We start from the raw sequence: 17,216 nt of genomic DNA, 5'->3' as shown, positions 1-17,216 counted from the left end.
ATTGCTAAATTGTTTAAATAGTTATCTTGATAAATGTCAAAAATCATACCATGGGTTAGTTGTAACAAAATTCCGGGGCTTGTTGTAACGTGTTACAACATGCCCCTCTTTATGATGAAGATACCTACTTTTTTTTTCCTTTCTTCTGAAATGAGGGTGTATAAAAGAAAGTCAGAGCAGGCAACACAAAGCCAAGAAGTGTACGAGTTAGCGGCAGCTGAAGTTGTAGAAAAAAATGCAGTATTCGGAAAGCTAGTCAGACTTTCGGATTATATCACGTCTCTCTTTATAGATACATAAAAAAGAAGAATAATGAATGCTTAAGAGTTGGTTATGTTAAGCCTAGACAGGTATTAACTGCAGAAGAAGAGGGTAAGATGGCTTCCTACCTACTCAAGTGCGCCGAAATATATTTTGGACTACTTCCTATAGAAGTAAGGAAACTAGCTTACCAATGCGGTGTGCAGCTTAATGCTAAAAACATTCCTCTTTCTTGGCTGGTACTGACTGGTTCCAAAACTTTATACACAAAAATCCACAGTTATCTTTAAGGACACCAGAAGCTACTTCTTTCAGTCGAGCGACGTCGTTCAATAAGACTAACGTTAATTAACTCTTTTCAATATAACAACGACTTCTCCAAAAATATCAGTTTAATGCTTCTCGAATATGGAACATTGATGAAACAATGTTTTTCGTTACTACTTGCCCCGGTAGACGTTAATACTTGCCCCAAGCACGAGGTAAGTTGTAAAACCGCACTTCTTCTAGCAAATAATTGATTGTAAAATAATGACCAATAGTTATGGTGTTATTTTTACTTGATTAGGTAGAGGAAGAGTTACAGCATCCATCCATCTTTATTTAGTAGCAATTTCATCAATAGATCTCAAGATATATTAGTTTTCATGAAAACTGTTACAACAAGCCCCTCGCTCCCCTACTTCATTTCTTCTGTTATTTCCTATTTTTTCAGTACACATTTATCTTCTCCCAATGTTGTCAGTTCCTTTCTTTTGTCCTTGCTGCCCTCCTTGTCCTGTTTATCCGGTTTGAAAATTTTCTAAATTCCCTTACATAAATGCATAATCTGCAGCTGTGATACATATTATGTAAACTGAAGATGGCTGGGTGAGAAAGGAAGGGGAAGCGAAGGAGCTAATGACATCGACTGCATCGGCACTTTATGCGTAATGTGTGCCAAACTGGGACTCAAACTTAGGTCTTCTGCTTACTGGGCAGCTGTGTTAACAACTGCGCTACCTGGACACATTGTTTAATGGCAAATCGCGGAATATCTCGGCACTCTCCCCAGCTGACACACACTCCCACCTAAAGCCACCTCCCCACAATCTCCATCCATGACCTCAATGTTTGCTTATTTTAAATTCCCGCTGGAGCTCGAACATAAATGTTCATCAGCACTGAAGGTTGTGGATTCCTTGCCCAATAATATGAATGTGTGGTCTTTCAGACTAGCTCTTTCAGAGACATTCTTTTCGACCGTCCCTGCCCATGTCCGAAAGAACAGATACCACACATTCTTATAATTGCCTCGATGGTCAATGAATCCACAACCTGCAGTGATGATGTACATTTAGTTCGACCTCCAGTGGGAATCTAAAATTAACGAGTATGGCGAACATGGACAAAGACTATGGATGGGTGGCACTAGGTGGGAGTGTGTGTCAGCCAGTGTTCGTGCCAAGATAGTCTGCACATTTGTGATAAACACTGTGTCCGGATGATGGAGTGGTTAACACAACTGCCTTGTAAGCAGGAGATCCAGGTTCGAGTTCCGATCCGGCACACATTATCACTCATCACCGCTGATTTCACATCATGTCCTGATGCAGCTGTTATCATTAGCTCCCTCCCTTTCCTTTCCTTCCTTCCTCCTCCACCTTCAATATTTACATTCTAAATTTAGTATTTTATTCCTAAAAAGGATCTCTTTCTGTTATTTCAGATTCTTTAGTGTTGTTTCTTTTCAGTTCTTTTCTAGTTTTTTTCTATAATCCATGCTAATACCGATTTCTTTTTCCAGAAATCCAGTAATATTTGTTTTGCTAGCTGTTCTAATTCGTTCGGTAGAGGTGACCAATTGACTTTTATCTTCGCTTTCCATTCCTTCCGTAGGTCTCCTTATCACTTCTCATTTGCCAAACTTCTGAAGTTTACATTGCACCCACTATTTTTCTAATAAACCGTCTTTCAAGTACCTCTATTCTAGTCAGCTTATAGTTCATCGTTAAAGCTTCACATGTGTACAAACTCTCTGATCTTATCTCTGTTGTATAGCGTTATGTTTTTGTTTCTCTAGATATGAAATTTTTGTCAGATAATATACTTTTTCCATTTTATGAACTCTTATATCTATTGCAAATTTTTATAGTCCATTCTGCTGTATAGCTTCTCCAAGCTATTTAAATTTATCAACTTCTTCTATTTTACTGATTTTTGTTTCTATTTATTTTGGTGCACTTTTTATATTTGTCATGAATTTGTTCCTTTTTCAGCTGAAATTTTGAGACCAGCTCTATTCGCCGTTTTGTTCGGAATATTTATTTGAGCAAATCGTACTGTCAGATTTTCTGAAAGTATTGCAAAATCGTCTGCAAAAGCGATGCGGTTTACGTTAATTCCATGTGTTTTCCTTCCTAGAATTATCGGTTCAATTTTGAGATTTTTTACCTCCAAATCATTGTAATTTTTTTTTCTGAAACGCATTTAAACAGTAAAGACGACCAGCCGTCCCTTTGTCTATCACCAGTTTTTATTTCAAATGGCTGAGGTCTTTCTCCAGTAAAATTAACTTTAGATTTTAAGTGGAGATTCTGAAATTACGTTTTCTATATTTGCTTTAATTCCAAATTCTCTAATTCAAATGATTTATATATTGCGTTTCTGTCTGCCAAACAAATGCTTACTTGAAATCAATAAATAGTACTATTATAGGTTTGTTAGTTAACATTCTGTGGAGAATTTTCGATTTTAAGTTAAAAACTGTTCTGTTCTGGATGTTGTTATTATCATTATTATTATTACTTTTATTGTTATTACTGGTAGTGTTCTAATGATAGTAAGGTGATAGTGATGAGGGTGGTGATGATGATGATGATGATGATGATGATGATGATGATGATGACGATAGTTCACTCTTAGCAACATTACGGCTCACAGACACTTCTGGAAACTTTTTGACTAAAAAAGTAATTTTACATAGTTACATCTTTCACTCCAGTTTGGTGCGTGAATCATTTGTCTGGAAGAGCCCAGGAATTCCCAACATGTGTCTCCCCGTATCTCGCTAACCAGCTGTCAGATATTGAATGGTTTTCCCATTGAAAGCCCATATTTCACTGTAATAAGTGAAAAGTGGTGATACATGATTACTGTAAAGTTTGCTCCTTGGACATATCACGGTTTTTAAAACCTTACGTAGCGTACAACAAGCATTCAAGATTACTTCTACTCTTCTGTTTACTTCTTTCATTGGATTGGTAGGAGAAGCACAATGTTACGTAAACAACTGCAGGGACTGTAGACATTACATTGTGACAATACAAGGCCACTTTTATAATTCGTTAAGGGAAATACAGTAGCTGGACAAACACATGCAAACGTCACGAGAAATGCGTGCTTCAGCATACATGGAGATGGTAGCCAAGCCCATAAATAGCACCACAATATGTTACAAGAGTTAGTCGTGGTCAGAACATTGATATGTGTATTTCTGACAGCATTACATCGGACGTAAGTGAATTCGAAAGTAGGCAAGTTGTTGGTACTCGTGTGGTGGATGATTCCGTAACCAAGGTGACCCAAGTACCTGGTGTTTCAAGTGGCACTGCTACGAAGATTCATAGCGCATACAGGTACAGTGGAAAAAAGTCATCCGTTAAGTGACAACGTGCACCAAAGTGTGTGTTGAGTGTTCGAGTGCTGTGACAGACGGTCATTGAAGAGTACTGTGAAGAAAAATAAGAGGACGACAGGTGCAAAAGTCACTGCAGAACTGAAGGTCGTGCTGACGAACTCAGTCAGCACCAAACAAACGAAGCTCCATAAGGAGGGGAAGAGACCAATGTGCGCGGATGAAGAACATCCTTTCCGACTGGGATATCTCGACGAACAGTGCTGTATGAAATTTACAATTTTTAGGGATTTTCTTACCAAAACATTGGTAAGCGCTGAACCAGTCGTTCGGGAAACGCAAAATTGCCGGCAATGCTCAGGACGTAATGCTTCTGAAATTTTTCCTATGGGGAAAAATAAAGCAAGAAAACACCGACGACTCCTGTAAACATGTGATGACCTATAACACGCGCTTGTGCCACGGTAATTCCAGGTGGAATACGATGCACAGTGGTGCCCACCTGGAATCGCTCTTCAACTTTTACCAGTATTCTAGGACAACATTTTGGGCACTTGATAGAACAGCAGTAATAATAAACATGCGAACCCTACCTGAGTTGCTCGACGTTTTTGAGACCTCCTGACAGCCGGACGGTGCTTTCTTGCTCTCTTATTATTCAATCGATTTACACACATGTTTTGTCCTTAATTCCTCTTCTAACTCTCTTTACAACACCAAAGAAAAAGTATATAATTCTGTTAAGAAACTTTCCTAATTTGGCAGACATGAGCGTTAAAAATTAGTTTCATTAATCAGAGAATGGACCACATCGTCCGCTGTCGGAGTGATCGCTCTTGGTTGCTTCATCCTATATACAGCGCCAAAGAAACTGATATAGGCATCCGTATTCAAATACAGAGATACGTAAACAGGCAGGATACGACGCTGCGTTCGGCAACGCCTATTAAGACAACAAGTGTCTGGCGCTGTTGTTAGATCGGTTGCTGCTTCTACAATGGCAGGCTATCAATATTTAAGTGAGTTTGTACTTGATGTTATTGTCGGCGCACCAGCGATGGGTCACAGCAACTCCGAGGTAGCGATGAAGTGGGAGTTTTCCCTTACGACGGGAGTATACCGTCAATATCAGGAATCCACTAAAACATCGAATCTGGACATCGCTACTTTCGGAAAAAGATCCTGCAAGAACGGGATGTACGACGACTGAAGAGAATAGTTCAGAGTGACAGATGTGCAGCCCTTCCGCAAATTGCTGCAGATTTCAATGCTGGGCCATCATCAACTGTCAGCGTACGAACTATTCAACGAAACATCATCGACATGGGCTTTCGGAGCCGAAGGCCCACTCGTGTACCCTTGATGACTGCTCGACACAAAGTTTTACGCCTCGCCTGGACCCGTCAACACCAACATGGGACTGTTGATGACTGGAAACATGTTGCCTGGTCTGACGAGTCTTGTTTCAAATTATATCGAGCGGATGGACGTGTCCGGGTATGGAGACAACCTCATGAACCCATGGACCCTACAACGTCAGCAGCGGACTTTGAAACTGGTGGAGGCTCTGTATTGGTGTGGGGTATGTGCAGTTGGTGTGGGACCCCCGATACCTGTAGATACGAAGCTGACAGGTTTACACGCACGTTAGCATCCTGTCTGGTCACGTGCATCCATTCATGTCCATTGTGATTTCCAACGGATATGGGCAATTCCAGCAGGACAATGCGATACCCCACACGTCTAGAATTGCTACAGAGTGGCTCCAGGAACACACGATGAGTTTAAACGTTTCCGCTGCCCACCAAACTCCCCAGACATGAACATTATTGAACATATCTGGGATGCCTTGTAACGTGCTGTTGAGATCTCCACCCCCTCCTAATCCTACGGATTTATGGACAGCGCTGCTGGATTCATGGTGTCAGTCCCCTGCAACAGTATTCAGACATCAGTCGAGTTCATGCCACGTCTGCGTGCTCGCGGGGGCCTTGCACGATATTAGGCAGATGTAATAGTTTCTTTGGCTCCTCAGCGTGAGAAATATATTGTCTGACAAAAAATGTAAAGCACACAGAAGACATGGACGAATATCAGTCTAACGTACACACCATCGACAGGTATGTAAATGATTGGCGTTGCAATTCTCTGTGATTGGTAGAACGCCTACCAGAGTGTACTAGTGTTGTTCGCGTTTAGCGTTGTTACCAGGCCTGGTAGGGTATATAGCAGCTTGAACACCGTCAGCTGTTGAGTGATCATTCTGAAGCACACGGGGATGCTGCATACTGGTGTGATACAGCGTTATCAGCAACCTGATATGATTTGAAATTTATCTCATCGTGGGTCTCCATTTGCCAGCTGGTCGAATCTTGCAATATCCAGATTTATTTGGGACTCGGATGCGACAATGGTTCGATGTTGGACTACGTGGCATTGTCGACAGTGTTTGATCACCACAATCGATGGCCGTCGTATTCTCCATCACGTACATTCTAACTACTTCACATCTGCAGCTGCCATCCGAGAAAAAATGAACCCTTTGCAACACTCTGCGTCATCCTGCACCATTGGTCGGAGAATAGCAGCATCTGGAGTACGGAATTAGCATCCCAAGAGTAGGCTGCTGTTAACACAACAACACATATGGCTTCATTTGCAATAGTGATGACACCAGGAAGGATGAACTGCTCATGAATTGGGTCACGTTATTTTCAGCGATGAGACGCGGCTCTGCACTACCCTGGATGAACATTGTCGACGTTTATGGCGGTGGCTTAAGGACTAGTCTAATTCTTCCAATGTTTTGGAAAGGGACAGCTGTGTTACTCTTGGCGTCAAGGTGCAAGGGGCGATTGGGAATGACGTGAGGTCACGAGTGGTAATGATTGAAGGAACTCTGGCTCCATCACGGTACTTCAAGAACATTCCGCTTCCTAATGTGTTACCTCCCATGTGAGAGTATCTTGGTGCCACATTTAAACAGGCCAATGCTCGTCCACGCATGGCACTGTCTGCTTAATGATGAATTACTCTAGTGATCAGCAAGACCCTCAGATCTTTCCCCGATAGAACGTGTGTGGGATCAGCTCGGACCTCAACTCCTTTCCAGCCCCAGTATTCATACTGAATGAGGAATTACGCCTTATGCAAGACATCTTTGGAATTTTGTTTTACCCTAGACCTGTTTCAGCATTTTTTGTGCTATCTTCAGTGGATTCCTTTTATTCCCTTCCTTACATGAAGCGATTGAATGTTTATGTAGGTAGCTGTGAGTCTGCTACACAGTCCACAACTTGTCATGCTTTTGTGTCGTGGTGTTAGTCTGCTTTGTTTGTGGTTTGATAACACGCAGATTTCTACCACTTTTGTAGTTTCACAGACATTTTCTGCGATTTTTCAAACTTGCACAGTGTTTTCGCCGCCATTGCGGAATTCCTCATCCAATTTTCTTAACGATCACGGAAATAAGAACTGCAACCTCACAAGATGCCAATATTCAGGACATCAAGGATCCGTTACAACAGTGGATACAACGGTCTTATGATATCCCTCCTAATCGAATCCACGCCCGGGTTCCCGAGTTCGATTCCCGGCGGGGTCAGGGATTTTCTCTGCCTCGTGATGACTGGGTGTTGTGTGATGTCCTTAGGTTAGTTAGGTTTACGTAGTTCTAAGTTCTAGGGGACTGATGACCATAGCTGTTAAGTCCCATAGTGCTCAGAGCCAGAGCCTAACCGAATCAGTGAATGCATCCATGCCGTAAGGAACGCAACGCCATACTGATAAATAGGCTGATACTGACAGGTTCTCCGTAAATTTGACTCAATTTTGTAATCACTCAAATAACATCACATACCCTCTCAACCCATGAAGTTACATTTTGTTTCTCCCCCTTCCCCACCCCTTCTGGGTAGTTCTTTTTTCTTTTTTTTTTTAAGCCAGGCGGTGTATACAAATGTAAACTGTTCATAGTGTGTCTAGAAATCAACATTGTGTTCGAAACAAGTCACCAAAAATTTGTGAGTACACGCAACGATGACAAAAAATAGAAGCAGTGAAGTCAATAAAGTCATGCCAAAATTCCAAGACCAAATGTATGCCCCGTAATTGTCTCATTCTGTATAACAGGTACAATAGACAGCCAACCAGTAGCAATAAATGGTGGTTTTCAAATAACCTTTATTACCTTCCGACCGATTTAAACCCGTCCTCCTCACAAGGGTAAACAAACTTCGCATTACCAACCAGTCAGTAAAGCTGTCTCCACATATGTATCGGCAATTGTCTTTATGCCCATATACAAAAATTAAGGCCCCTACAATCAAGGGTTTATCACATCATTGAAACCAGTCTCTTAAAACAGACCGTTTTAGTAGCGACACGGCGACTGAATCTTTCTGAGGAAGGTGGGTTTGAGTCCGTTGAAACCATGGTAAAGATTATTTGAAAACCACCGTTTATTGTCAGTTGTTGGCTGTTTGTTATATCTGCTATCCTGTAACCGTTGCTGTAGTGCAGCCATGTTCAAAACATTCATACTGTATGCCTTTCCTTGCGCCGTGACGTCGATCACAACGGACGCGGAGAATAACTGATGGCGTCAGACTCGGAGTCTAAACGCAGGGAAGTCGGTATGTATCAGCCCTGCTGGCCGAGCAGAGCCGAGATAAGCTTGCGCTGGAGAACCCGTGCCTCAATATGTCCGCTGCGTTGCGACCCTTTCTATCTTTCCAGAAACCTTGCAACGCCACAATGCGCCTCGGGCAGTCTTGTGAATACTCTGCGAGATAAGCCCGGTGCCGCTACCAACTTTCCGCATAAAAACGCGCAGCTTCGTTGGTTGGAGATTGTGGCATGGGGCCCGAGAGTTGTGGGGGATTCCCAACAGGCGTCGGAGGCGAAATAAGCGAAATAAGAGTCCAATCCCAAAGAAAGCCGGTGTTGACAGACGTGAAAATTACTGAACTATCAGTTTAATAAGTCACAGTTGCAAAATACTAACGCGGATTCTTTACAGACGAATGGAAAAACTGGTAGAAGCCGACCTCGGGGAAGATTAGGTTTCCGTAGAAATATTGGAACACATGAGGCAATACTGACTGTACGACTTATCTTAGAATAAAGATTAAGGAAAGGGGGGTACAGGGAGCGCAAAGCTATTTACAATTTGTACAGAAACCAGATGGCAGTTGTAAGAGTCGAGGGGCATGAAAGGCATGAAAGGGAAGCAGTGGTTGGGTAAGGGAGTGAGACAGGGTTGTAGCCTCTCCCCGATGTTATTCAATCTGTATATTGAGCAATCAGTAAAGGAAACAAAAGAAAATTTCGGAGTGGGCATTAAAATCTATGGAGAAGAAATAAAAACTTTGAGGTTGGCCGATGACATTGTAATTCTGTCAGAGACAGCAAGGGACTTGGAAGAGCAGTTGAACGGAATGGACAGTGTCTTGAAAAGAGGATATAAGATGAACATCAACAAAAGCAAAACGAGGATAATGGAATGTAGTCGAATTAAATCGGGTGATGCTGAGGGAATTAGATTAGGTAATGAGACACTTAACGAAGTAAAGGAGTTTTGCTTTTTGGGGAGTAAAATAACTGATGATGGTCAAAGTAGAGAAGATATGAAATGTAGACTGGCAATGGCAAGGAGAGCGTTTCTGAAGAAGAGAAATTTGTTAACATCGAGTATAGATGTAAGTGTTAGGAAGTCGTTTCTGAAAGTATTTGTATGGAGTGTAGCCATGTATGGATGTGAAACATGGACAATAAACAGTATGGACAAGAAGAGAAAAGAAGCTTTAGAAATGTGGTGCTACAGAAGAATGCTGAAGATTAGATGGTTCAAATGGTTCAAATGGCTCTGAGCACTATGGGACTTAACTACTGAGGTCATCAGTCCCCTAGAACTTAGAACTACTTAAACCTAACTAACCTAAGGACATTACACACATCCATGCCCGAGGCAGAATTCGAACCTGCGACCGTAGCGGTCACGCGGTTCCAAACTGACGCGCTTAGAACCGCACGGCCACACCGGCCGGCTGAAGATTAGATGGGTGGATCACATAACTAATGAGGAGGTATTGAAGAGAATTTGGGAGAAGAGTAGTTTGTGGCACAACTTGACAAGAAGAAGGGACCGGTTGGTAGGACATGTTCTGAGGCATCAAGGGATCACCAATTTAGTATTGGAGGGCAGCGTGGAGGGTAAAAATCGTAGAGGAAGACCAAGAGATGAATACACTAAGCAGATTTAGAAGGATGTAGATTGCAGTAAGTACTGGGAGATGAAGAAGCTGGCACAGGATAGGGTTGCATCAAACCAGTCTCAGCACTGAAGACCACAACAACAACAACAACAACATGTGATGCTCAAACACAGCCTTCAGATCGCTGTTGCAAATACTGCATTTCTTGTATGAACTTTATTGCATTCTCCGTGCGTATTCTGTGTACAAGTACAACGATTTGCTACTGTAACAATTAAATAAAATTAAGACTACCACATTCGAAGGATTTGTAACACACTAGAAAGTAAGAAGAAGAAGGTTGTACTCCAGCGTCAACAAATAGAAGTTTGAATCAGAGTGGAGTCAGATAAAATGGGGACGGGGAAGGGGAGGCGGGGAATGACATAGGACTCTGTTTTCCGTCCGTTGCTTTTCTTGACATCTATCAGTGATCTAATGGTATGCAAAACAATACTCAATTATTTTTCTCTTTGCTGTTGACGCGAGCCCTATTGTGGAAAACTCCCAGTTGGCTAAAGTATTACTTTCATCTAGCATCTGTAAAACATTTGATTCAATGAGAGCTATTATGCTAACATTTTAGAGCAATGTATAAATGCACGAATCAAACGTGAATGCATAATTATTTTTTGCTACAAGCATGAAGTTTTACAGAATTTCTCCAAACAGAGTGGCTTTCCAATTTTACGGTGCAAATAATTTACATTCTTCGACATTCTCCGTCGTATGAAGTCCCCGACAACGTAGGCGTAGTTTTGCTGCCGCGTCGTTGCAGACCGGGACAGTGTAGGTGTATATGTTGAGAAACACCCGGCAGGAACATTGGGTCGAACTCCCAGGAGACAACTGCTTAGCTGCTGCCGCCAACTTTTCTCTGCCTCGCGCTCGCGAACTTGGACTGGTTTCGACTGCGCAGCTCCACCATGTGTGTCCTTTAAAATGTTTAAAGTACAGAATTACACACAGATTAACTTAGATGTTGCATGCTGTGCGATGAATGGCATGAGGATTATCCATTATTATTGTTCATTCAGGACCATTTCTCAAGATTATTTGGCTCACCGATTTATTTTGACACGTCTTCCACATTTATCAAACATGCCTCTGTTTTCGGTACGCAGAATTTGATAGACGTAAACACCCCGATGTCATATGACTTTTCTATCGTTTGTAAATTCATAGGGCGCCGACGCTTGCGGGTACACTGCGTTCTGTATACATTCAGTGCTGCGATCGTACATTGCCTGCGCCTCATCACCGACAGTTAGTGAGGTTTGCGGACTGTTGTCTGCGAGTGCATTTCAGCAGTCTCACACACATTGACCTCATCTCATCCGTACGTAACCACTGCCTATACTATTTCCACTGCCACTTTCACACAGATTTCGAACGCTCGTCTTTAATACATAGCTTGGTTTTACGAGACAACAGGCTGATATCGACGTTTCGACGTAGCCAGGGTTTTTACACATAATGTTCAATATTGCACTGTTTTCTACCAAGGAGTATTCATTCTTCAGCACATACATATTGTGAATCACAGTTTCAAGTCACTAACACGCTTTTGCTTTAAAGTTCTTCTTAGTAACCAGACTGTGGATAACTTTTTTACTTTCTTTATCTGACTCTTATTCATCTTAAGGACGAGAACATGAGTGCTACGTCCTGTTTACCGATCCTGCCCTGACTGTACAATAATCTGTACTGTATAGTCAAATCCTAATTGTAATTACTGTTAGGTTAAATCCATTTGGATATTAATTCGTTAGGATGACAGTGTATGTTCAAAAAATGGTTCAAATGGCTCTGAGCACTATGGGACTTAACATCTATGGTCATCAGTCCCCTAGAACTTAGAACTACTGAAACCTAACTAACCTAAGGACATCACACAACACCCAGTCATCACGAGGCAGAGAAAATCCCTGACCCCGCCGGGAATCGAACCCGGGAACCCGGGCGCGGGAAGCGAGAATGCTACCGCACGACCACAGTGTATGTTTCCTACTACAACAACATATGCGAATCCTGACACTAAAAAATAATGGCTATTCATCCACGTAATAAGTCCTTCATATGAAGTTGTGCGTGGAGAAAAAATCTTGTCATGGGGCAGCCTCGTCAGAGAGGTCCACCGCATGAGAGTCTTGGGAAGTGATTCCAGCGTTGGTTTGCCGTTGCCTTCCACTGACGATAATGAAATGGTAATGAGGACATCACAACACTCAGTCCCTGAGCGGAGAAAATCTCCGACCCAGCCGGGAATCGAACCCGGGCTCCTTGGCGTGAAAAGCCTCCGCGCTGACCACTCAACTATCGGGGCGGCCTGTGCGTGGAGAAGACACACACTTTTCCTATACTGTTTCACTCTTGTACAATGCACACAAGCAGTCTGGGTATTACAATACAAAATCTTTACACAAGAATTTCAAATTCCCTATATGGCATTCAAACATTATAGCCTAATTATTGCTTAAGGCACTTTACATAACTTTTCAATTCAATATTTACTTTGATCTGCAGTACGTCTTTCCTACTATGTAGGCCTTCCTTTGGCAAATTACTGTACATTATACTGCTGAAGACAGTTCTTCCTGTATCTGAAAATGTTCATTCGTGCCTGGTGGCCAAGTAACACACACATACATACTAAACACAAAACACATTTCACATGAAAAGGGTTGGTAAAACACTAATTACCATAAACTTATATCTACTATTTACAACTTACAACTACTGTATACATTTCTATAAGTCTTTGTAGGCATACAAACCCTTTACTTTATTTGTCCTGGTACCAGTTAACTGGTAGATACACCCCACGTGGTATCCTTATTATCCTGTGTGGCCCTCCATGTAGCATTTCCCACTTCTTGTTTATTTTGTGCATAATAGATGACTTTGTGTGAGTCCTTAACAATACCAAATCATTTACTCCAAACGATAGTGCATTCTTTACACCACGGTCTTATTTTAATTTCCTTGCTTGGGCACACTTAGATAAGTTAGCCAAGACTTCTATCTCTGTTCTTTCGAGTTTCCTATCCTTGGTAAGCCAGGTAATGGTACAATTCATTCGTTTCTTTCCTCCCTACCTAGTAAGCAGCCATTCGCGATTCGCGATATGTGGCAGATAATTATGAATCTTCTGAAAGATTGACACATAATCCGCCCACTTACTGTGTTGATTAGGTATGTGGGTTCTTACACTCTCTATTACCGACCTTAGGTGCTCGTTCCATTTCATATCCTTATGCAAATACGTAAATGTATCAAGTATTACACATTAATACCGGACTCGAAAGCTAAAGGTCTTTTTTTCTTACTCATGTGCAGTAACATTTATTTTCCTACATTTAGAGCAAGTGGTCATTCATCACATGAAATATTGTGATGTGCGTACTGTAAGACCTTCAGTACACACACCATCGAATTATTTGACCTGTCGCTCTAACGAAGTAGGCGAGTATCAGCAATATGTCTCGTGGTCTTATCGTGGCGTGTTTATCTTCTGCCGTTAGGTCAGATGATAGAAATGCCACTTGCACACTTAGAGTAGCAGATTGACGGTGACCAACTTGAAACAGAACTTTATTAATTTTCACACACATTTATTAAAATAATAACAAACATAAAAAATACTTAACTTGGTTCTGGATGCTATTTAAAATTGACAATCTGAAGTTCCTTTGGCATTGGTACATTAATCTTATTCTCACATATATCTCTGATACTTGACAAAAGTGTCTCTACATTTATCTTCATGGCTATGTACAGGAATACGATAATCTTATTAGCCACAGACTGAAACTTGACTATAGACTGGTACTGACGGGTGCAGACTAATGCAGACTGACTAATTGGAGGTCTGTACACTCGTTACAATACCTCACACATTCATGTATCACTGCACGAGTGTGATCCACGAGGAGAAAAGGTTCTACGTAAGAATCTCATTGGCTGCATTACATATTAATACGCGGATCGGCGGAAGCAGAATTTGGTCCGTCTCTATGGCAGCGCCATCTCATAGTGCGGAGACGGACGAGCGCTGCGCCTGCGCTGTTGTGCTTAGCGGGGCGCGCTCTAGTGGAAAAGTTGTGTACACGCTGACTACACGGAACTATGTACACAACAAATATAAATTCTGTTAAAGTCATCCTATATGCTATTACAGTCACTCAAGGACAATACTTTCCAGAACGCCACAGCTCATCAATACACACTCGCAGATTACCGCTCATCGTATCCGTCAGTTTCTTACTGCATTGCTCATATTCCGTTGTGCATGATGCAACTAATCTAACGTCTTTTTCACAGTCCATAGAGGAACCACTCTTAGAGAGTCGCTATATACTATTGGATTCAACACTTAAAATGATTTCTTGAAATTTTGTAGGTGAGAGTTCCGCCATTCTGCTCCTTCATGTTGTCTACTTCCATTTCCCCACCTTTACAGGCCATTGTCTCGCTCTTCTCGTATTAATTTGGAATCCAGTGAAGAAGTTTCTTCATCATATAACAGCCATTAGCCTGGTTATCTGTCTCGACCACTTCTATCCACTTTTTGTAGTATCCCGTAGTGGGTGATGCACACACAAGATGGCCACATAGCCAAGAGCCATAGAAATTTATGACAACACAGAAGGTACACGATAACTTTGAGCAACTGAAACAGCTTCCTAGTGAAGGCAATATAAATATCGTCCTTATCAGCTGTGAAAGATTGTCACTAGTACGATAACATTTCTTAAAGGAACAGATCGGGCCTTAGTCTGACACGATCGACCACCACTGCGCAGACACGATCGATATAGACTACACTGCCAATATCCTAGATTCGGTGTCATGCACTGCACCCTGAGGAATGCAGTCGCGGCACTGCTAAAGTAGATCGTTGATGACGACGCATACAGATTGGCGAGATACTGGGCGATATTCTATAAAGGCCGCCCGGCGGAGGAACATCGTGAAGTTGTCTAATAGCTCGTGGTTCGGGGACGTGAGATAGTGCCGGCTCCACCGGTGGATATGGCGCACCCAATAGCGCAGTGGTTGTCGCAGTCAAGGTCAGCTGAAGTTGAGTTGCAGGCGTCTTGACATGGCGGCTACCCGCAGCACTCGGCTGTTTGGCTTGTGGTAGCACCAGCCAGGCGCTAGAATATTCATTACAGCCATTACGCTCCTTACAAAGGGGAACAAAACTTTTTTTTCCTGGTGCCTGAAATTTTTGAATTGATTCTGTGGTGTTTTGGTGCTTCTGATTCCGAAAATGCCATCCATTTTGTTCCATCAGCTCTAGTTTATGACTTATTAATGATATACATTTGTCTTACAGTTTGTAAATTGGTTGTCTGCATAACACCAATTGATTTTATTCAAGATCTGTTCATGTTGTAATTCTTCATACTTTCCCGCCAATGTGTTTACATGTTCAATAATCTGGTCTTCTGTTCACGTCGTCCTCGCACGATATTTTGACGGCGTGATTCGCTGTCTTCTTCAGCTGTTGTTACATACGTAATTTAACTATTCTGACATTTCCTTCTGTTTTTTGTAGGCAGTAACATGACTTCATCAAGAGGAAAATGTATGAATAATCTTCATGTGTTTCGTTTCATCTGTAGGGAGTACGCATTCATTCAGGAAAAAGAACCCATAATGTGTTTCATAAGAAGAGATTTTTTTTTTTTTTGGCTTATTTCAAAGTAAAATGGGATACCAGGATCAGGCTTGGGCACTGCGCATAGTACATAAAACGTGCAATGTGAATCAGCACCAGTGGAAAAATGGGAAACGGAAGTGCTTGAAATTCGGGTTACCAAAGATATGGCAAGAACAAATAAACCAAAGTATTGACTGAATGTAAAGGGTACCAGTTGCAATAACGGGAAAAGGTGGCTGTGTCTCGATCTACCCTCCGCAAGACGCCCTGTTCCACATTCAGAGGAGATACCTGTTCTGGCATTTACCAGTCTTCCTGACTCATCAGAAGAAGAGAACGAATCGGCTTAAAGCTGCACTCAGCTAGGTCACAGTGATTTTACAAGACATTCATCAGCTGCAACCGGCTTTAACCAAGCGGAACTGAATGCCCTCATCACAGATCTAAGTCTTCCAAAAAACGTTCTAGGGAATGTTAGCTTCAAGGCTGGCAGAGAAACACCATTTGTTACCGGTAACAAAAGTCATATTCTACAGCAAAAGGGAAGCAGATTTCCTGCCATTCTTCACAACACCAGACTAATTTCTTTTCTGCACCATCGTTGAAGGACTGTTAATGAAACTGGGTTAAGAAAACACACACCAAGTGAATAACGGTTATTTATAGATAGATTTATAGATAGCTTTAATCACGACCCTAATGTGTCCTTTTGTACAATGAGAACAAATGTAGGTCAATCTCAATTAGTCACTCAGTTGCTTTGTGAGAAGAACAAGCTACAATAGCATCAGTCATAGAGAAGATCTCCTATCGCAGTCATCAATGGGCTATCCTTACCTGGGTCGATCTCAAAATGGTGAATTTCTTTAGAGGACAAGAAGGGGGATTACACCAAACACCCATGCTGCATGTGTCTATGTAATTGTAGATCTAAACTGGGTCAGAAGACAGCGGCCTGTTAAAGAAAGCATGATCCTTGGACAAGAAAAGGTCATCACGAAATCTTTGGCTGACAGAAACATCATATCGCAACTAGTGCATATCAAACTTAGGTTCTGAAGCAGCCAATCAAGGCTCTGAATAGAGATGGAGCTTGTTTGGCTACATATGTGCAAAATTTCCTGCACTGAGTATGTTACAAATAAAAATAAGTATATCTGATGGATCACAAATCCGCCAACTCTTAAATCACCTGAAATTTCAAGATTCAGTTAATGATACCGATGCAGCTGCCTCGTCGTTGTTCTGTATGGTAGTGTAGAACTAGTGAAAAATACGCTCATTACTTTTTGTGCCCTTGGTTGTAAAATGAGCATAAAATTATACTACCTGCACAGTCATTTGGGTAGATTTCCAGATTACCTTGGAAATGTGAGTGAATGAGGGACAGGGTAAGCGTTTTCACCAGGAAATAAGT

General features: G+C 41.8%; 1 protein-coding gene across 1 annotated transcript in view; it reads left to right on the top strand.

Annotated features, from left to right (window-relative positions):
* The window catches only part of LOC126176587 (uncharacterized), a 541,845-nt gene that overhangs the window by 163,074 nt on the left and 361,555 nt on the right, over positions 1-17,216 (top strand). The gene's annotated exons all lie outside the window — the stretch shown is intronic.

The sequence above is a fragment of the Schistocerca cancellata genome, chromosome 3 (assembly GCF_023864275.1).
Source record: "Schistocerca cancellata isolate TAMUIC-IGC-003103 chromosome 3, iqSchCanc2.1, whole genome shotgun sequence".
NCBI lineage: Eukaryota > Metazoa > Arthropoda > Insecta > Orthoptera > Acrididae > Schistocerca > Schistocerca cancellata.
Note: the sequence above shows the minus strand (reverse complement) of the source record. Positions and strands in the feature narration are given on the sequence as shown.